This window comes from Pyxicephalus adspersus, chromosome 1, assembly GCF_032062135.1.
Source record: "Pyxicephalus adspersus chromosome 1, UCB_Pads_2.0, whole genome shotgun sequence".
Taxonomy (NCBI): Eukaryota; Metazoa; Chordata; class Amphibia; order Anura; family Pyxicephalidae; genus Pyxicephalus; species Pyxicephalus adspersus.
In genome coordinates, this window is record NC_092858.1 from 115,641,289 (window position 1) to 115,663,530 (window position 22,242).

Genomic DNA, 22,242 nt, shown 5'->3' on the forward strand with positions numbered 1-22,242 from the left:
GTACCAAAAATCTGAAACTTCACTATATAATGCATCATGTCAGATATAGGGGGCTGCTAACCTACTTTGTACCCCAAAATCTCTGCAATGGACCCTGTCATTTACAGGGGGCAGGTAAACTTCTTTGTGCAAATCTGTGCAATGGACACTTCCAGGGAAATGCAATTCATGTGACAGATAGCTGAGGGGGATATGTTTTTACTACTACATCTTCATGTCCCTACATCTCCCTGTTCACAGGAGGTAAGTGCCTAGCTATGTGTGACAGGGTAGCATGGTATGACAGGTATAGTTTTTCGTATCTCGTGATGGTGATGAAAGCTTAGGGGAGTTAGCCCCATTTGCAATTACATTTCCCTTTTCTTACAGAGTAATTGGGGTTCATAGAGAGTAAGGGGATAGCTATGTGTGACAAGGACATGATGGGTATAATATTTGTGTAACAGGTACCCCAGACCAGCCACTCAATCCCATCTGCAGATTTGACTCCAGGCGGCAGTGATCGATACTAAGCATCCCTCCCTAGCAGGGTTCCATGGCATGAGGAAGGGGTAACCACACCACAACCTCCCCGCCAGTCTGAACGCAGTCTTGAAGTTTTGTGAATGAGCAAGTATATATTTGGGGCACCACAGCGAATTGATAATATCCTAATGTCCTATCCCTAACATGCAAATTCAGTTTAGGACCAAGCTCTTGAAATAGCCCCCCTAAATATGAAAACATCCCTGCTTGTTATTAGGATTTTATGCTTGTGACCCTGTATCTGGCAACTTGTTATGTTTAGGGGGCTGAAATTTGGTTTAGTAGCAGCTCTCAGTGTCCCATGTGTACCCTGAAATTTTCTCTAACATTGACATATGACATTTCTATCACATTTCTTTGACACTTAGCATAGGAGATATGACGGTTTACATGGGGTAAATGACAGTAGCATGGGCACAGACACAGCTCTCATGCTGCTGCTGGGATTATTTCACAGTACAAGGTGGGTGGGGAGCAGTCACAGTTGATTGCCAGATCTATAGGATACGCCCATTCTCTCCCTCTCCCGGCAGCATAATCTCATAGAGGAACATAGGAGATGCACACGACCCATCCCCTGCAGGACAATGAGCAGAGAGGAATTGAGCAAATGGCTGGAGGTTGGGCACCCTTGTTCTAAACAAATATCAATAACTCCCCAAAATGTTTTCAGAGGCTCATAGGATCCACGGGCATTCTTGATGGGGTTTTAATTTTATTCCTAGCATACTACACAGGTCAAACAACCTTTTTCAGAACCTTCTAGCAAACCTGATCCTAGAGTTGAAAGATACTAATCTTACTTTCGACCAAAATCTGGACAGTTCTGGGAACCCCTCTTTTAGACACTCTTCCAAGAAAGCCATACATTTGCTCAGTTATTACATCAATTTGACTTTATTGACGTATGCAGATAATTATTTCCCCTCTGCAATAGATTTTATTTGGTATTTGGCACCCCATAGGCAATTTTCTCGGATTGAGCATGCATCTTTTTTTCACAATCTATCTCCCAACTGTCCACCCCATGGTCTGATTATGATCCCTTTTTTAATAAATCCCGTTTTTTAATAAAAGACGGTCTTTCCTCTGCATTTTGGAGATTGAATGAAAGTTTACTAAGTGATGTGTCCCTGTGTTTTCAGCTGCAGGAAAATTTGACAGACTTTTTTATCTAAATTAACCCCGCTGACAAGTCAAGTGTACAATGTACAAGTACACAATTAGGACATTAAAAATAAGAACATTAATAAACAATAAAATCTATCATGACCTTCAGTCACAACACAAGAATCACCCTCACTTAGATTTGTGTATTCTGCTAGAAATTCAATATATGTTTGAGAAGAGCAAAAAAGTCTCTTAGATTGTCACCTTATGGGGGAAAACCCTGGCTCATTACTGTACATAAACTGTACCCTACATTCTAGCTTCATTCCATTCTGAAATTGGACTTTCAGATAAAAGAATACCACAAAATCCTATTACTATTCTAACAGTCCTAACTATATTACCAGTCCTTCCATGATTCTTATAGCACACTAACTCCTCCATGCTAATTCCCACGCACCTTCACAGCTGTCTATTACAAATGTTCTTTCCACTAGTGGTATCCCATCTCTCAAAGCTGCTCATAGAAACATTTTGGAGTAGTCCCTTCACTGTTGAATAAATTGCCAAAGTTGTCAAATATCTTAAACTAAAGAAATCTCCTGGTCCACACTCCACACTCCACACTAGGTAGATTTTTTTATATGTCTAAAAAGGTCATGCTCTACCCCTACAGGCGAATTCAGCTTTTATTTATGTTATACCCAACAAGGAAAAAAACCTTGTTGGGTATAACAACACTTGGTTGAGTGGTTGAATTTGTTTATGAATGCATACATCCACCCAGACCAGGAGGGTTTTGTGAAATATAGGCAAGCCCCTTATCAAATCTGAAGGTCTATTGATTTTCAGCTGTGTTTCTTTGCGGTACAGATGGGACTGTCATGCTTTTGTTAATTGATCTTCAGAAAGTATTTGATAATCTATCTTGACACTACCTAACATCTCAAAATATTACCATCTGAATAACTAGGCAAGAGAATAGTTAAAGAAGGCTGGGACTGAGGAATGCAGCAAACAAGTGAGGTCAGGAAAAAAGCCATGGGTTGAGAACCAGTAATCCAAGAAATACACATTGGTGACATGGGGGTCACCACAGACACAAGAGACACAGGTGACACATAGGTCACCAGAGACACAGGGGAATGCAGGAGGCACAGGAGACACGGGAGTCACTGCATCATGGGGTAACATTGGAACAGCACAAGGGAACTGTCACAATTACCTGTTCCCCACTAAAGCACAGGCATCTCTCTCCTGCGCATGCAGGCAGTTCTGTTGCTGAGCGTGCCTCTGTTTCCAAGCTTTATCAACTCCGTCCTATCCGCTGGCCAATCAGAAAATCTGATGAGCCTCTTGATGGGCCTTGGCTATTTAGCTAGCTCACTGACTACATTCTGTGTTTACTAGTGCTGGGCCCCCTAGTTCTGAGATCTAGTTCCTGTACACCTGTTGCTTAATCCAGTGTTTCCTGTGCCCAGTTCCTGTGTTAACACCTCGTTTGTCCAGTCTGTTGGTTCAAAGCCAACTTCCCTGTGCTGTTCCAGTGTTCCTGTCTGTCTGTGGATATCCCTGCATCACCTGTACCTCCTGTTGCTCCTAGTGTATCCTGTGTTCCCTGTGCCCGCAGTGGCACTTGTGTCACTGCTGTCTATCTCCTGGATCCCTGGCTATTGACCCCTGGTGTGTGACCTGACCTCTCTTGCTTGCTGCCTGCCTCGACCCCAGCTTTCCTCGACTATCCTCCTGCCTGGTGATTTTGTACCGTGCTTGCCCACGTTGGTGTGCCCAAGGATCGCAACCTGGCCGTAACCAGCAGCGCAACACCCTCACCATCAGAGGTTCTGGAGAAAACCTGGTTACGGCTTAGACTATGCGCCTTGGCCCTTTTCAGGGCTCGCACCTCCATACAAGCCAGAACCCCCCTTTTAGTGGCACCGTCTCTCTGTGCATGACAGGAACTGGCAGGGAAACACGTATGTTGAGGGCTGTGTATGAGCCAGCTAAATAGCCAAGGGCTATTAAGAGGCCAGCTCCTGATTGGCCAGCGAGAGGGGTGATACTGAATAAATCTGGAAGGTCAGGCGCACCTGAGGTCAAAACTACCCGTATGTGCAGAAAAGCACCAGCGCTTCAGCGAGGATGAGTTAATTGTGACACCCTGGCTTGATTAGAGATAACTTCCATACCATATTGAGGCATCCAACTCACTCCATTAGTATCCCCTCTTTACTCTGCTATTCACCCACCCTTGTTTTATCAAATTTATGCAGATTTAGATGGTCGTCAAACATTCATCTTGAGTACTGCAATTCTTTCTGACCATGAAGGGGGCTGCATGGTTTGGGAGAATTGCAGTAGTTAAGTTAAATCTTTTCACAAAACTCCTATACTTCTTCTATACTCTTCCCATCCTATTCCCCTCCTGAGATTTAAAACTTTAAAATTGGATCGTGGTCTTCTTCTGGTGGGCTGGGATGTGGAGAGTATACCCTAAATTACTTTTTACTTCTAAATTTAAAGGAAGGCTAGGTGTCCCCAACCTCCAAATACACACATTACATCCTTAATGTTCTTTTTTGGATATGCGCCCACAATGGGTTTACCTTGAAAATATTTTATGTGCCCCAATAGCCATGGAGTCCTTGATGTGGATTCCTCCAAAACTAAGACCATCTATACTATGCTCTTCCTTATCTCTCTCATTAGCAATTTGGGACAGATTTGGGGTAAATTTTTGGGGTAAATGAGTTTTGGGCGCTTCTCATATGCCATTGTCATCCTTATGGAATAACCTTGAATTTCGACCTGAATTGGATTCTGATATATTTTCATAATGGATAAACAAAGGGTTTTCTAGTTTGGAGGAGACTCCAGAAGGAGACTTAACCTCCCTAGCGGTATTCCCAAGTGTGGCTCGGGTTAAAAAATACATGCAAAAAGCGGTAATCCCGAGCCACACTCGGGGTCACTAAAAACAATGAAAAAAACCCACTTACCTTGTTCCTTTGGCGTCCTCTGGCATCCTGCTCGTCTGTGCAGGTCCTCGGGCGGCGTCCTCTTCCTCCGATCTTTAGTCGGCGAATGCAGTGACGTTTCCCGTGGTTTCCCAGTGACGACGGTGCATGCGTCAGTTCGTGCAGGAGGTGTGGGGGGAAATTCAAATAATTTTTTTATTGGATTCATTACAAAATAACTGTATTGGGACCAATACATAGAAATCCTAAAATCATTTATATTTATATAATTATATTATATATATACTACATGCTACTGGACAGTTATATTACAGGTTTTACTATTCACTATTCACTATTTTTATGCACCCTTTTTGAAACAGATTTTTGTGTTTTTTTTATTTAAAGTTTATTATTAAATTTATTAAATATTGGACATATTTCAGTGAGTTATGCCCAAGAATTAAAAGCCTACAATGTAAAATGAATTTCCATGCAAAACAATGTAACGTTTTTTGCATGAAAATAGGTGCATAATTAGAATGCCAGGGGGGTTATTGACCCTAAAGATTTACTTACCTTTTCACATTTGTCTCAGAATTACGATCTTTCCTTGTAAAAATGTTTTGATACTGTCAATTGTCTTTGTTTGTACTCTCTAAACTAGGTGTTGGTCCTCCGCTGTACCGAGCCACCCCTTTTGGATCCTCCTGCAAATCTATTATCATGGCAATGGGTCTAATCTATCTAATTTACTTAGAAATAACTTCCCCAAAAGGAAAAATTCCTCAACATGAAGCTATGGGGGAGGGAGCTAAGCGTTGCTTGAGATTTGGAAGACTGGCAAAGTATGGTTGCTAATCTAAAATTTCCCAAAATATATCTCTAGTTGAAGCAATTTATAAAACTCTTCTTATATGGTATTTATTGCCAGAAAGAGTGGCCAACATTTACTCTCAGTTCTCTCTCCTCAGTTTTCGAGGATGCTCACAGATAGGATCCATGGCCCATATCTAGTGGCTTTATCCAGAGATGGACCAAATTGGGGTTCTCTTTCTGATTTCCAGATACCCAAGACTCCTAAATGCACCTTTTCAGTAACAATTTATCTATTCCTTAACCCCCCTAGCGTTCTAATTCTGTAGGTTTTTTTATGCAAAAAGTTCCTATTTTTTTTGCATAGAAATTTTTGTTTATATTGTGGGCCTGTAATTCTTAGGATTAAGTCCCGGGTATGATAATTATATTTATTTATTATATTATAATCATAAATTATAATATAATACATAAATATAAATAATAATTTAAAACAATAATGAAATAATAGACAACAATGTAATCTAAAAATTAAATTAAAAATGTACTTTTATTTTTATTTCATGTTGTGTGGTGTTTTTGTACTGTAAAAACCATTTAAAAGCAGATTACATTGTAATCTGCTTTTAAATTTCCCTGCTAGACACACCCCCCAATACATCACCAATCACATCACCCGGAAGATGGCTCATCCTCCTGGGTGATGCGAGTGGGGATGTCCCGCCCGCCTCACAGAGACTCTGGAGCTGCTCTGCATCTCCAGAGAGATGCAAAGCACAATGAAGACCTTCTGCATTGTGCTTCACATCTCACTGCAAATGCCAGCAGCATCCGGGACCACCCCCGGAATTTTCTATTGCTGCTGGCATTACTCAGTAATCTGCTTTTAAATTTCTCGCCCGGCCATGCCCCCCAACGGAATGGCGTCCTGGCATCACAGCGGGACCATCAAGTCGCCGCTGGAGCGCGAGGCAAAGGTAAGGGGGGCTCTTAAAGTTACCCCTAGTGTGACTCGGAATTACTGCTTTTTGCATGTAAAAGCCACCTCGAGTAACACTCAGGATTACCGCTAGGGGGGTTAAAATACCTTATGTTTGGTGCATTATATTCTCCAAGCCTTTGTGAATGCCCATGTGGACCCTGACTGCTCTTTTTGAATTGGAACATGACCCGTGATAAGTTAACCTGTACCTACAACACTTTTTTTTTAATTTGATGCAACTGTGGAATCTAGGACTAGATATCTGTCCCTTCAGTAATGTTCTAGTATCAGTTTCACTCTCCCCCCTGTTATGTTTTTAATGGTTCAGATCACTGTTAGTGACTGTGTTACTCCCTATGTTTTTCCATCTTATATTTTGTGTTGTTTCATATAATCCTGTAAATCTTTTCCACTCCTTTTGTTTTTCCTTTTTTGAAAATGTAATAAAATATATTAGTAATGTTGACTATTGAAAAGCTACACTGTTGGATCCATGTTACAAGCCATATATTCACACATCTCTACTAACTAAGCTCTACAGCAACAAAAAGTGACCAAACCCCCTGTTCCACAGTTTCAGGCACCAGTACAACTAGTATTACACAATCCCCAGCAATATAGCCCAGCTAGAAAAGCAAATATACTCCTCACTGCACTAGATCACACTCTGTAGTGGAGAATAGGCCAGTCCTTAATTCTGTTTCATAATGCAAGGGATGTGTCGGCAGTCATCCAAATAGAATGCTTGCCACCACCAACATGGAGAACAGATGTCCTTGTCCTCCCCTTGCTCTGATACGTGTAATAGGACAGCATGGGAGAGCCAGGACCTTATGGAATAACCTGCACTAGGCATCAAATTTGATCAGCGAACATCAGCAATGTTTGGGTTGCTCAGGTTCGGCTCAAATGTCTTGTTCCAATGTTGGATTTCAACCTAAATATGATGTTGTTTGCAGTGCCACAGGTATAGTATATCGGCCTTTTTGTAAATGTGGGTAATTATGTGGTGTGGGAGATTAGCTTTGCAAGATGTATTTAAAATGTTCCAATTTAAGGGTTTTTTTGCAACAAGCAAAAATCCAGGATTTTTCTATGCAGGGGATAAATATCATTCAATGACCAAAAAAAAAAAAAAAAAAACACACAAAATTTAGCCTCCTGGTTCTAGTCTACCAGACCTAAACTATGGGAGACCTTCTCCCAGCTTACAGGCTTCACACAGCCTTTCTGCCTGAGCCACTCTTGGCCTCATACTGCAACTCTCTCTTGTCTCAAAGGTATGTGCCTTTTTTTTTTAATATTAATGGCCAAGAAAAGGGATATAGTGTCTGTTCCACCCATTCCTTCCAGGACACTTTGGGCCTGAATCCCAAATAAAATGCCACAACTCTGCACAGTACAATTTCTAACAACCATATCTATGCCTTTTATTTCCCTTTTCCAAGGGAAAATCAAGGTACACGATGGCAAATACCACCCAAATTTGGCATCATGTGTTTCTGACTACTACAGTAGGAAAAACCAAACACAAATTTGGGAAACAAATATATAAACACGTGTACAACATTTTAATGGTAAAATAATTACCTCTTTAAGTCACTATATGAGGTTATGCCACAAATGCAATATAAATGTCCCTAAATATATAGTATTTAAAAAGGGTCCACCCAAATGCAAGAGGTGGTGAATGGGACAAACAATTAATACAAGGGGGGCACAAAATAGATACTTAACCTAAATGCAAGAGAACACCCAGGCCTAAATGAACTTTTAAATTTTAAATCTTTTCATTATGGGGAAGAATTTTTTTTTTTTAAAATAAAAATATTGTGAAATATGTAGCCTATGTGGTCATATTTTTTTATATGGAAGGATACTATATGCTAACTGCAATTTAGGTGGCTGAATATGTATATTTATTCACTTACATATGTTGGGTATTGAAAAATTATTTGTATTATTGATTTAAATTATGTTAGAGTTAGAAATATTTCCTGATTCTTGCAGACAGGAGGCACTGGCTGTCAATTTTCTGTACTGTGTGGGGTGCAAAGCCCTGTCTCACACTGAAAGATCGTTTGTGGGGTCGGCGATTTAGGTATCTGATGGGCAGTGTAGTGTATCTACCTGAGGGAGCTAATTGCGTGCTACAGAGTACGAGCATCGGGTAGCAAAGCCCATGTAGACTTGTTATGAGAGTGACTGACTGTCACTTCCCAGAAGGGGCATAGCCTAATTGGCATCAGAGGGATGAGGTCAGATGGCTTGGGTTTTTGGCACAGTGAGAGTATTTACTTATTTTAATTAGGTTCACTCATTGGTGTTCAACAATGGAAAGTTAGTTTTGAGATAGGATTAGCATGGTTTGGTTGAGCTTGCTGTGCAAGTTGATGTGAGAATATACCTTATGGATATTTTCTTATGCTTTCATATGCTCTTCTGTGAAAATTATTGTCTGAAAGATTCATGCAAAACTAGTTGAGCATACTTACCTGCTCTTCGGCAGCTCGGCTTGGGTGCTCTGATGTCAATTTTGAGGGATATTGAGCAGTGCTCTGCTGTATGGATGACCTTTGTAAGTATTGGTATTGAAAATTGTGTTTCTTAAATTTTGATAATCGTTTCCTTGACTTTTTAAAAAACTCTTTATTGAATTATGTTACCTATATGCATAGATCTCAGCTGACTCCTGAGGAAGCAAACGTTTAATCTAAAAGTCCACAAGGGTATTCTTTTCATGGTTTTTGAATAACATGTTACCTAAGATGTCCACAGAGTAATATTCTGCTAATTAAAGCTTTTTTTGCCAGCCAAGTGGTTTGCAAGCTTCCATTTGTGTACTAAAAAATTGCTAAGCAAAATCCTGTTTGGTCCAATTGGAACTGAAAGTCAAATGTTCTATTGAACTGTTCCTAAGTTCAAAACTGAATTGCTACTCCCATGTAGGTTATGCTTGCTTGCATTATAGTGGGATTAAAAAAAAAAATTAAATGTTTCACTGACTGTGGCTGTTTTCTCACTGCTGATTTACAAGCCTGTAGCTTGTCACCAGCCTGCCGTCCAGATTGAGAACACTATCTCTGGTATTGGAACCCTCTCATTGTAATATTCAGTGCCTTTTAAAACATAAGACGCAAATAAAAGAAGATTTGGCCTAGTATGGAAATTATAGTTATTTGTTTTCATTAAAGGCATGGGTATTACAGAGTAATTAAAAAGAAGTAACTGAATTTTAATACTAGTTTGACCACCTCAAATAGGTGTTCTATAGTACAACGTGAGAAATCCAGGAAACTTAGAAGCTCACTCAATTTCTGGGAAAATGAATAGGTATTTTTTTTTGTATATGAAATGAATAGGTATTTTTTATATATATTTTTACCCAGGCTTACACTATAAATCAGAATTTCTGTGTCAAAGACTTTTCCAGTCTATTCTTTAAAATTCAAAGTATACAGTATATAGGTCTACCTGTGGTTTTGGAGATTTGGACAGATTCATCAGCATTCATTCCAAAATTGACTCCCACTAACAGAACAATTAGAGATAAAGCAGAAAGAATCATCATGTTTTTCCGAAAAGAAGTATCTGCAAATAAAAAATATAGTATTATTATTTATTATAATATATTATCTAGATTTTCCAGTGCAGTAACATAATCAACTCATTCATCAAAAACTAATGTGTTAATTTACTGGCATTTTGTTTTGTTCTGTTGCATTACCCAAAGCTGTGGCTCATAAATAAGAAGGCATACATTTTATTTTATTTTATTTTATAGAGAAATGTTGTATGATTATGAGCAGACTATAACAAATGGTTTAAAAGTGTTGCAGAGTTGAACTCTTTAATGTTCTTTTTGTATTGAGTCTTACAAAATTAAATGTCATTTGAATTGCCCTAACTCCTTTCTATAAAAATGTTAATTCTAGTACTTCTGACTACTATGTGTAAATTTTTTTTAGAAATAACCTGTAAAGCTTTTTTAAAAAAACTACATTGCACATCCTAATAAGATGAAGAACAAAAGGATGGATATATTGGGACTTTCAAGAGAGAGCTCATACATAAAAATCCTAAAGCTTTATATAAACATCTTCTTAAAACACTGTTTTAATATAAAATTGAGTTGATAATTTTCAAATATTTAAACAACAACAATTGGTATTGAGAAATCTCCCCAGATACCGTAGCTACGTTTGAAAGTAATTACAACTCCCTCATGTTGATAGCTTTCCAGGAGGGGAGTATCACTAAAAGTACATATGAATTCTTACTTGATACTGTTCCAAGATTAGCAACATTCTATGCTCTACCCAAGGTGCATGAAGATATACAATATCCACCCGGGTAGCCAATTGTATCAGGTATAAAAAAATTTGAGACCACATGTTTGGATTGCCATCCTCCCTAAATATACACCAGAATTTTTAAAATTACTTGATGGCCGTACACTTCCTTCAGAAGCGAGTTTGGTAACCATTGATATTGAGGCACTGTATTCCAGTATTCCTAATGAATTTGGGATACAGAGAGTTAGAAACCTTCTTTTAGAAAGGGTTCAAACCCTCTGGCCTTATGCAGAATTCATTTTGGACCTGCTAAAATTATATTTAACCAGAAACACTTTGATGATCACCTCTATCTACAAATTCAAGGGGTGTCAATGTCATTGTCCCCTCACATTTATCATGAAGTATGATTACATACAGGTTTCTTTTTTAGATGTAAACATTTGTAAACATACTGACAATACATTGCTCTCTTCTCTTTATCGAAAACCACAGTAGGCAGTACCACTTTTTTTGTCACCCGTGCTTATCCAGCTCCACTGATTCAGAGCATTCCCTATTCGCAAAAATTGAGGGTATGTAGAAACTGTTCTAATGAGGCAGAGTATAACAGAGACTATTACAACAAGGATTATTACAACATGCACTATTACAAAGGATACAGCAAAAAAATGTTTAAAAAAAGCCTACCACAAAGCTGATTATAAATATAGACAGTAAAGAATTACTATTTTCTCCAAAAAAAAAAGCCCAGAGAAGACAATATAATTAGATTTATTACTAAATTCACTAGAGAGTATGATACTGTTTGGAATATTTGTTCAAAATATTGGCCACTTTTCAAAGTTAAAAATTTTTAGCAGACAAATGTCAATTTGTCTTAAAAAAGCACAATCGATATGAGACAAACTGGTTGGTCATTTTTCAGTTGAAAGTAAACATTATGTCAATTGTGCAAAAACAGGGGTTATCTATATTGTGTTTTGTACCTGTGATAGATACTATGTGGGAAAAAACAAAACGACAAAACACCTCCTGGGCGGTTCAATACTGTCTGAATTTATATGTCTAAAAGTGGCAAATTGTTTTTCATGAAAATTTTTTTTAATTTTACAGTTTAATTCAATAGTATGAGTATAATAATGTTTGAAACAAAAAAATCATGTCAAAATAATAAATTTAATAAATAAATAAAAACATTTTTTTAAAATAAATATTATACTCATTCTGTTATTATATACTGTATTAAGAAATAAATTTTCATGAAAGACTGTACTGCTTTTAGACATATAAATCCACTGTATTGCATTCAAAACAGTTATTTTGTGTTGAATGCACTACAAGTAGATATGAAACTCCCACCGCGCCCCCAACGCTTAAAGGGAGGAAATTTGTGAATTTAATAAAAGATAATTTTATGATACAGTTTATAGAAGCCACAACTAAAAATGATACTCTGCTTGACCTAGTTCTTTCTAAAAATGCAGAGCTTATAACAAATGTGCATATAAAAGAAAATCTGGGTATAATATGATTTCATTTAATGTAAGCTGTAAACAAGAAAAAAAAACAGGAAAAATAAAAACATTTAATTTTAAGAGAGCAAATTTTCCATTATAAGGGCGGCTCACTGTGACTTGGACTATGAGAAAATATTGTCCTCAAAGAACACAGAACAAAAATGGGAATGTTTCATGTCTGTTCTACAAAAGCATACTAAAAAAATATTCCAGTGGGTAATAAGTTTAAGAGGCTAAAATTAAAACATATGTGGCTTACAGCTGATGGAAAAAAAGCCACAAGGAACAAGAAAAGGGTATTCCTAAAATATAAAAATGAAGGATCATCTTCATCGTTTGAAAACTATAAAGAATATAACAAAAGATGTAAAAAGCAGATAAAATGTGCAAAACTTCAAAATGAAAGACAGATTGCAAAAGAAAGTAGGGCAAACCCCCAAAAATTTGTTAAATATATTAATAGCAAAAAGATCAGATCTGAGCATGTAGGCCCCTTAAAGGATGTCGCTGGGTTGGTGACTGGGCATACAGAAAAGGCGGATTTACTAAACACTTTTTTGGCTCTGCGTACACAAAGGAAAACGGCAGAGCTCAAGTACAAATTCATAATAGCAATGTCACTGCCTTAAATGAGTCACAATGGCTCAGATATTATATGACTGAGAAACACCTGGGAAAAATTAAGGTTGACAAAGCACCAGGACCCGATGGATTACATCCATGTGTCCTCAAAGAGCTAAGCTCGGTTATTGCAATGCCATTATTTCTAATTTTTAGAGACTCTTTAGTCACTGGCAAGGTACTGATGGATTGGCATAAGGCCAATGTGGTTCCTATCTTTAAAAAGGGAGCAAAGACATTACCAGGATAATAACCAGACAATAACTACAGACCGGTTAATTTAATGTCCATAGTTGGAAAGGTCCCAGAGAGTTTGATTAAGAACCACATAGAGGCGTTTCTGCTAGAAAATAATATTTTAGGTGATAGCACGGCTTCAAGAAAGACTGAGGTTGTCAAACAAATTTACTCTCTTTTTATAAGGAAGTAGGTAAACAGGTAGACAGTAGAATAGCAGTTGATATAGTGTACTTGGACTTTGCTGCCCTGAATACTCCCGCAGCCCTAGAGGAGCTGTAGTATGTGTTATGGATACAGAACATTTCACAGCTCCTCTAGGGCTGGGGGAGCAATCAGCTGAGCAGAGCTATCAGCATAGCAGAACTCCGCTGATTGCTCTGCTCCCTGATTGGCTGAGGAAAGGTAAATCCTGATGATGCTTGAGCTGTCATCAGGGTTTCCTATTTCTCAGCCAATCACAGACCACTAGAGGTGAATGGGCACAAGTCTCCCCATTCAAGTCCAGTGCTGAATGGCTGAGAAATGTAAAACCCCAGCCAATCACAGAGCACTATAGGCGAATGGAGAGCCTTGTCCACATTTAACCCCTGATGCCCAGGGATCCCTCACTGCCAGGAGGAGTCCCATGGCTGTGCTCATGTCATGATTGCAGCCCTGGGAATCATCCTGTCAATTAGATAACCTGTAAAAAAAAGTTTAGTTACACAAACACACATATATTTATTAAAATAATTTAACAAATAAAGCCTCGTCCAATTTTTTACACATATTTTAACTCTTTCAGGGAATGAGTAAGGGGTTTTATGTACCCCTATACTCATTCCCTGAAAGGGTTAAAAGAAAAACTTTTATAAATGCTTATGTAAAATTACGGCAATTCGTGGCAATTCGTGGTAAAATGCGTCATAGGCGTTTATAAAAGTTTTTTTAGCGTTTAAAAATGTTAAGCTTTAAAACGCTTGTAAAAGTGCATAAAAACGCATATAAATGTGGTAGGAAAGTTTATATGCGTTTTTAAAACCGTTCATGTAGACCCAGCCTATTGGAATTGAGTCCATACAGGATGTCTATAATATACAAGCAGACCTGGATGTACTGTTTGATTGGACAGCCAAGTGGCAAATGACATTTAATATAGATAAATGTTAAGTTATGCACTTGGCGGCTAACAACATGTATGCTTCATACTGTCTAGGGGGAATACATTTGGGGAGGTCAGAAATGGAAAAGGATGGAGAGAGTGCAGAGAAGGGCAACTAAATTAATTAAAGGGATGGAGGAGCTCAGCTATGAGGAGAGATTAGCTGAACTAAATCTATTCTACCTTGGGAAGAGACGTTTAAGAGGGGGTATGATCACCCTGTATAAATATATAAATGGTCCATATAGGAAACTCTCTTCCCAAATATTCAGTTTGAAATCATTATAAAGAACAAGAGGGCACTCTTTGCGTATGGAGGAAAAGAAGTTTAAGCTCCAGATAAGGAAGAGATTCTTCACTGTAAGGTCTGTGAAAATGTGGAATCGGCTCCCTCAGGAAGTAGTTTCATCAACTACTATAGATTGCTTTAAGAAAAAGCTGGATGCTTTCCTAGAAGAATAGAATATAACTGGGTATTAAGGCTTTACAGTAAAAATAACAGTGACTGTTGATCCAGAGAACATCCGATTGCCTCATGGAATCAGGAAGGATTTTTTTCCCCTGTTGAAGCAAATTGTACTAGGGTTTTTTTTGCCTTCCTCTGGACCAACTACATCCATAGGGTTTTATATCTGGGATATGTTTATTTCCCTAGTGGTTGAACCTGATGGACTTATGTCTTTTTTCAACCTAACCTACTATGTAACTATATATAAATATTTGTTTCACAATATGTTTTTGATAATAGGTTCAATGGGTTTAATAAATTATGTTTAAATATTATTATAGACTATTTTCCTGGGACCCCCAGAGACATAAAGCACCATTTACTTGCTGCTTTTTTTCTTTTCTCCACTGCATCTTACATTGGCAGTTTGGGCCTGATTTATTAAACCTCTCCAGGGCTGGGGAGAATACACTTTTATTAGTGAAACTGGGTGATCCAGCAAACCTGAAATGGATTTCCTAAAAGTTATTTGCTATTTGCTAGCACATTTTTTGAATCCTGAAGCAGATCAATTCATGCTGAGCCTTGGAACACTTGATGCGTTCCAGATCCTCCTTTGACTTTGGGGTCAACCTGGGTGAATAAAGCATGGTGTCTGCTTCACATCCGGCTTTCATCTCCCAGTACGAAGGAATGAATGTGCCTTTACATGGCATTTCCCCTCCTCCTTCATTTGTCATTGTCTTGGTACACACTGAGCCCTAGTAGATAATGGAATACATTTGCTCCTCTCCTCCTATATCACTGTCTGTATTAGTCTGTCATTTGCAATCCCTATTTAATGTACAGTGCTGCGTAATATGTTGGCGCTATATAAATCCTGTTTGATAATAATATTAATACAGCTTGCGTTCAGTAGCTGACCTCTCCCACCTTGATCATGTCATCATTTACATAAACCCTGGGGTGGGAGGGGTCGGAGTGTTATAAATTAGGGGATGTCAGTGCCAGAGAGGGTCTGCACACAAAAAACTGATCCTAAGGACATTTGAGGATGTTTATTTGTGGACTTGTCCGGGTGTTTAAGTATGTGCCACTGATTGGTAACTATCCTATCATCATAATAAACTAATCCAGTTTGGTGATTTTTATGCATAGCTTTGAATAAATTGCTCATTTGGTAGCCTTAACAGCATTGATATATTAAAATTACATAGAAAATGTGTTCTTAATCATTTGAATATGCAAATAAGGGGATGGTACAATTGACACAGGTGTGTTAATATATATCTAGGCCATTTATATGCATTACTCGTACAAATTTATATGCAAGCATTTGTATATACATCTGATTGTTATTTATCCTTTCCCCTTAATTAACAGTGGGGTATTTTGATATATATAAAATTGTTGTATTCAGGTCCTCTTTGTCTGTAGATTGCTCACTGTTTTTAATCCTCATCTTTTTTGCTCTGCCCCTCCAGGTTTTATTGCTTTCGAGGAATTTTGATGATATATATTGGATATGTGAGTGTTTAACAAATTTATTCAAAAGTATTTACATATATATATATATATATATATATTGTTGCATGTTACTCTTTTCAGTACTTACCTACTTGAATATGTGTATTTCCAGATGAAATGCATAGAAATACCTGGTATTTCTTGTGATTTTTGGAGGACTCTACCATGTGTGATAATTAGATCAAGCATGTATCCACAAATCCTTGTGTAATTGACACGTCCTTTCAATTCTTTTTGTTCAAAGAAAGTTGTTACACATTTTTTATCTCTACATTTACCTGTATATGTTTAACTCAATTTTTAAATTATTTAAAAAAAAAGTGTTTTAAGAGGATAAAAAAAGAAGGTTTAAATAAAGCTATTGTATTTTATATATGAACTCTGCCTTGAAAGTCACATATATCCATCCTTTTATTCTTCACATTTATTCTATAATTCAGACATATAAGAATTCAGTGTATAATTCAGGAGTTGATGGTCCTGTGATTTTAAAGAATAGGAAACTTGATTGCTGGAAGCATAGCACATCATAGGCAGAAAAAAAATAAAAAACCCATTTCCTCACGGGCAACTTATGCTACTTTTAATTATACAAACTGAAATGGGGTTGCTATTGGTCCAAGCACTATTTGCAGTAAGGAAGCCTGTTAAATCTTAAAGCAAAACACCAGGCAGATAATGAGGACCTACATAATGTAGCTCTGCATTCATTATTATCTGAATAAATGTATGTATTTTATATAAGAAGTTCAAGTTTAATCTCAAATTAATATGGTATCAATCCTTTGCAATCTTCTAGACAGCAAAACCCAGACTGAAAATACTAGGACAAAAGCCTTCCACTGACATATTTCGTACTGTTCACAACACTTTTTTTCATCCCTCCCCTCAGGCATGTTGTCTTGGTGTCACCTTTGGTTCTGCTCCTTCATTTACCCCCCATATTCAGAACATTTCCTGCGCCGGCTGCATTCATTGATCAGCTCACTGTGTGCTCCCCAGCACTAAAGGTTAAATGGGGACAAGTCTCCCCATTCAAAACCTCTAGCGCTCTCTAATTGGCTGAGGAAGGTTTCGCGAAATTGGTTCGCCGAAATTTCCCGGACCCATCGGAGAGTTCGAGGAAATTTTACCTATCCCTACCCACCACTCCTCTTCTGCTGCATCATTTTATAGTTCTCTTCATTGGCTTTCATTTCACCTTAGAATCAAATTCAAGCTCCTGTGCTTTGCCTTCAGTTCTTTCACAGTTCGTGTCCCACTTACCTTTCTGACCTGGTTGAAAAATACTCCGCTAGCCAATCTCTTCACTCCTTCAATGATCTTCACATGATTTCCTCACTCATAATCTCATTACACGCATGGTTCCAAGACTTTTCTAGTGCTGCCCTGACTCTCTGGAATGGTCTTTAATGTCCTATTCAGCTTGCTCCTATTTTCTGCTTCTTTAAAAGAGCGCTCAAAACCCATCTTTTCAAACTTGCATACCCATATTCTGTCCCTTAAAACCTTGACTACTTCCCATCACTCCATATCACCCTTCCTATTGTGTGATACTTTCCCCGCCTCCTAGATTGTAAGTGCTTCGAGGCAGGGTCCTCTTCTCCTCCTGTGTTACTGTCTATATCTGTATGTCATTTGTAATCCCTATTTAATGTACAGTGCTGTGTAACGTGTTGGCGCTATATAAATCCTGGTTTTTAACCACCTGGGCGGTTAGCCCGAACCTGGTTCGAGGTAAGAAAACTTGCTACAAGCGTTTACCCCATACCAGGTTTTTTCGGTGAGTTATGCCTAAGAACTATAGCCTACAATCAAAAATAAATTTCCATGGAAAAAATGTAATGCTTTTTGCAGTACGGAAAGAATTAGAACACTCCGCTTTCGCTTACGCGTCCCTCTGTGATTCCTGATGATGTCAGTGCATGTGCCCGTCTACGAGGGTCGTAGCGGGAAATTCAAATATTTTGTATTGGATTCAATACAATGTCCTGTATCCAATCTAATACAAAATAATACAAAATATATTTATGTGGTTTTGTCTATAGGTATGTGACGTTGGACTGTTTTAAAATTAACCACACTAGGGAGGTGTTTTAGAAAAATATGGTACTATACAGTATACCGAATTATTGCATTTTCAGTATTTTTTATTTATTTTTGCATTCGTGTTTAACCACCTGAGCGTTACACTGAGATCTAGTTTTTTAAAATTAAAGGAAAAACACAAAAATCAGCTTAAACATGACTACATAAAAAAATCAAAAATACTGAAAATACTGGAAAAGCAATAACTCTGTATATTGTAAAGTACTATATTATTCTAAAACTCCCTAGTGTGGCAATTTTTAAAACTTTGATTGTGTATTTATTAGAGTTTGTTTTAAATTATTTTGTATTTGATTGGATACGGGAGTTTGTATGCAATCCTGTGCAAAATATGAATTTGAATTTCCAAGTTATTTACTTTTATTTTATTTTTTTAATTTTTTTTGTATTGGATTGGATACACAAGTTTGTATCCAATCCAATACAAAATATGAATTTGAATTTACCAGTTATATACTTTGTATTTATTTTGTATTATTTTGTATTGGATTGGATACAGGAGTTTGTATTCAATCCAATACAAAATGAGAGTTTGAATTTACCAATTACACACTTTGTATTTATTTGAATTACTTTGTATTGGATTGGATACAGGAGTTTGTATTGAATCCAATACAAAATGAATGAATGAGTTTAAATTTGAATTTCCCGCACACGTCATCACGCACACGCAGGGAGAAGCCGAGCGGCTTTTTTTTCTCCGCTGGACGGCTTCTCGTTTCAGAAGGCACCCGGCGCTGGACGGAGAACGACGCGGGACGATCAGCGGGACCAGGTAAGAAGCCAGCCGGCATCTTGTGTTCCGTCGGCCGGCATCTTGTGTTCTGCCGTTCTTGTGTGCCATCTTGTGTTCTGCATCTTACCGGTCCCGCTGGTATAGGAGAAGGCACCCGACGCTGGAGAGGGAGATCGACGGACGACGACGCTGGAACACGAACACGACGCTGGATGAGCACAGCAGGCCCAGGTAAGTGGGGATTTTAATGTAGGGAAAATCTAGGGGTTAACCAAAATAGCACTTTTTTTTAGCCCGTACCAAGGTCGGGCTTAACGCTCAGGAGGTTAAGCTGATTTTTGTGTGTTTTATTTCATTTTAATATTAAGGTAATTTTTTCTGACATGATTGTGTGTTTCAAACTTTTTATATTCAGAATATCTACTAGACCCTTGTTCGGACATATTTCTGTAAGTTACAGGTCAACAATTTAAAAAAAAAAAAAAATCATGAACAACAGTGTACCGCTTTTGGTAAAGAAATCCAGACATCAGTGAAACGCCCAGGAGGTTAATAATATAATAATAATATTAATAACAATAGTGCTTGCGGAGACAGGGCCTCTGGGGGGGCTAGGGCTTTCACAGAGGTGGTGTGACAAAGCGCAGAATCTAAGCAGTAACCAGGTCTTCTCCGGAGTCTCTAGTGGTGAGGATGTTGCGCTGCTGGTTACTGCCAGGTTGCGATCCTTGGGCACACCAAGGTGGGCAGGATTATGCATAGTACAAAATCACTAGGCAGGAGGAGGAAGGCTGGGGTCGAGGCAGGCAGCAAACAAGAAAGGTCAGAAGACACAGGAAGTGACAGGAGGCACAGGTGACAAGGGGATACCCACTGACACAGAGGAACACTGGATCACCCCCAAGGAACAGGCAGGGAAACCACAGACTAGGCAATAAGGGGTTAACATAGAAGCTGGACAGGGGAAGCAATGAATTAAACAGGTGACGTAAAGAAAATGCTTAGCAGAGCTAGAGGCTAAAAAGCTAGGGATGATTAAGAGGCTATTTCCTGATTGGAAAGGGGTGGTACTGATTTATTCTGGAAGAGCAAGCGGTCCCAGGCTCAGAACTGTCCGCATGCACAGAGAGGAGCCAGCACTTTAGCGAGAAGAAAGAGAAGATGGAACTTTTTGGCAATAAAAGGAGCAGACAGATCTGAAGCTGAAACCCACAAACTCTCCTATTTACCAAAACCTTTCTACCGGTAGTCATTCAGGTACCTTAGCTTTTCTTTACTCTTGAGAGGAAACAGAAGCAGCGTCTAGACTCTGGGTGAGTAATTGGTTGGGATCTGCTGAGGCCTGGGAGGCTGTGATCATTAGAATTTCTTGCTTGCTCAGTGGTCAGGAACAAAGCTAGGGGTCAAGAACCAGAAATCCAGAAAAAAAGACACCAGTGACACAGGGTCACTGCAGACACAGGAACCGACAGGTGAAACAGGAGTCACCAAAGGGAAAAGGGAACGCAGGAGTCACACGGGTCACCGCAGACACAGGGGAACTTTGGAAAAAAACAGGGGAACAGGCAGGGAAACAACCAAATATAACGACCTGGTATAATCTATAATATAGGGCTATTTCCTGATTAGCCAGCAGGAGGAATCATACTGATTAAATCTGGAAGAGCAAGCATGCCCAAGCTCAGAACTGCCTGCATGCACAGGAGAAAGAGTCCTGTGCTTTAGCGAGGTAGCAGTATGTGTGGAATAGAGTAGAGGTTAATAGGGCTTTATCATCTTTTTTTCCCTGAAAGTAGCTGAGGAATTTTGCTGAGTCTTGAAGTTAAATATTTTTGTATTTTTGTTATGTTTTGTAGATGATTGAATTATGTTGAAACTAGTTGTACTCTTCTTATCAGTAAACTAACGTTTGCTTCCCCCTTTTTCCCTTGAAACTCCTCCTTTCCTCCCTACAGCCATATATCTGTTACTCTGAAAAAAATATCTTGTTCTAAGAGAACCACAAGGACATTTGTCATGTCTAATTGTCTGTAGTCATGTGATCATGCACTTATCATGCCTTTGAACTCTTATATAAACTGTGTGCAAACAATAAAGTTTTAAGAGTGATCTAACCACACATTAAGTTGCGTGTGTTACACTCTTCCAGCGCTGAAGCTTTTGGAAAGAGGGAAAAATTGATCTGGGATCAATAGGAAATCGCCTTAACATTCCCTGATCCACAATGCTTGACAGGGATGCCCCCTCTCAACTACTCTATATGTCATTGTGATGCAGCATCTCTCGCATATGTTGCGATTAACAGCAACCCTAATATTTAGCCCCATCTCTCTCTGTTCACTGACAATCTGTTACTTTATATTACTCTTCCTCATACTTCTGTTTTTCTCCGTATTGATTTTTATGTTGCTTAGCACAACTTGGTGAAGCTTTAGTAAATCAGAGTAAATCATACTAATTAACCACATAACAGCAAATAATTTATATAATTTAGGGGGACTAAGGTACACTTTCCCATCTCTTCAACTACCCCTCTAATTTACCCAATTTCAATCTAACCTCTCTAGGTCTCACCCCTTTGTCTCCAAAGAGAACCCACAACTCTTCGTCCTCCACCTTTTACTCTTGACTATGTCTTCTCTGTTTCTCTCCACTTCATTGCCCTTCCCACCAGGGACCCTCTCCTAATCCCAGTTCAGTCTTCAAACATACTGTATGTTTAAACATACATGTTAACACTCTTATACCATATACAACAAAAACCTAAAACGATAATACATTTCTTCCAGTGAAAATCAAAATGTAGGAACCATGAAGAAACCACACCGCCTTTAGGCTGTACCTTCCATGACAAATTAAGTATCTTTAATGATAATGATGAAGACTTGAGTACTTCCTGTGAGAAGTACATTATTCTTCAAAGTACCTTCTGTGCAAATAGAAGTTTGTAAGCTTACATTTGTACCTCCTGTGTTAAAGGTCAATGGATATTTTTCTTTGAATAGGGATTATGCACGTTGCCAAGTGAATGCAAATAAATTATTGATACATTTGCATGGTTGAATTTGTGTTAAAATGGGTTATAGTAAATACTTTTAGCCATGATGAAATTTTCATAAAGAGTTCTTCTTAAGAAGCTATTAATGTGAAACGCTTTAGAAACAGATGGAAGTTTTGTTGATTGTGAAACACGTGCAAATGTCCAAATGACTATG

General features: G+C 38.3%; 1 protein-coding gene across 1 annotated transcript in view; it reads right to left on the bottom strand.

Moving 5' to 3' along the window:
* GOLT1A (golgi transport 1A) overlaps positions 1-22,242 on the bottom strand; it is a 92,384-nt gene that overhangs the window by 13,339 nt on the left and 56,803 nt on the right. The window contains exon 5 of the transcript XR_011922526.1: positions 9,865-9,981. The gene's annotated coding sequence lies outside the window, so the exon portion shown is untranslated. The remainder of the gene's footprint in view (positions 1-9,864; positions 9,982-22,242) is intronic.